The following is a 1,504-nucleotide window of genomic DNA, read 5'->3' as shown; positions in this document are numbered from 1 at the left end:
GGAAGCCCTACCTCATAGCCAAAAGGGAAAAACGAGAATCTGAACCATAAAATAAATATCTCGTATAAGTAGCTGAAAATCGCGACAATCCAAGGTTTCTCCGAGCTGGATCCAACGAGCCCAACCTCGCAACGATCCCACGCCCGTAGCTCCCACAATGAACAAAACAATAAATCCTCATGAAGAGGATTTTGTGTTTTACTCTCCAACTTTCTAATTCAAAAGTGAGAAGTGAGGAGTTAAATTTCTCTTTGGATATTTATTCACTTTTCAAGTGAATAATCGATTAGGGCAAATAACTAGCCAACCTAGTTAAACCTTGAATTGATCTAAACAAAAACAGACTATTCTTATAAATAGGAATTCATCTATGGCAAAGCTGCCAGAAATTAAAACAAATCAATTAAAAAGCCCAAAAACTCAAAAACACATAAATCTCCTTAACAACTTTCGTGACAATGTGTCATGCCCAAACTACAAGGGTAAGAACACAATTTTTTTTTTTTTTTTTTATAAATATAATTAAAATGCTCTAAGATGATAAGGTTGTGATCACAATTTAAGAAAAAGGTTCTCTACAATACATCTTAAGTTTAAAAACTCTGGAGGAAGAATACATCGCTAAGATTTTGAAGCTTTCGTTATTAGATTGATATCGACATTTATTTTGTTTCAAATTAATCTTAAAACAATAGATTTAAATTTCCTCTATAACAATATAATTAAAGATAGATTTAACATTTATTACATAGCATCTTTCATCTCATACAAGGTTAACATTAAAAAAAATAATTTTTATAATCTCTTTGCTATATATAAAAAAAAACATCTATCAATAATAATTTAAGCAATTTAAGAAAACTCTATGATTACAATAAAGAAATAATAATTAAATTATATCTAAATTGAGAATCTAACTTCATTAAGATATTTCTATAAAAGACAATGATTAACATAATCAAACCAAATAATAATTAAATAATTCTTATATATACTTGAAATTAAATAATGCTAACTACTAAACAAAATTAACTAACTAATTCTTAAACTATCTAGCTACCCTTTAGATTTAAACTAAATAATATTAAAAACAAACTAAATTAACCTAAATATAAACTTATTAAAATTTTAACTAACTAACTAAATCATACTAATCAACTAATACCACTAATATATATATATATATATATATATATATTTAAAACAAGAACTTTTACCAAATAACAATAAAACAACAAAATTAAAACTAACTAAAAGTTAAACTACCATACTAACCTAATACAACAACTTAACATATTAAACTAACATATTTACTAACACAAAAACCTGACATGCTAAAATAAATTAACACAACACTAATCCCTAACACCTATACTAACATTAAACCCTACCCTACTAACTTTCCCATCTGACACTAACCTCCCCCTGCCACATGTCCCATCAGGCCCCCCCTCAACCCTTGCACTTTCCCAAGCGCTTGCTCAGTGCCCAAGACGTGGGGAAG

This window comes from Cupressus sempervirens, chromosome 8 (assembly GCF_028749045.1).
Source record: "Cupressus sempervirens isolate cs-2001-9-10 chromosome 8, ASM2874904v1, whole genome shotgun sequence".
Taxonomy (NCBI): Eukaryota; Viridiplantae; Streptophyta; class Pinopsida; order Cupressales; family Cupressaceae; genus Cupressus; species Cupressus sempervirens.
Note: the sequence above shows the minus strand (reverse complement) of the source record.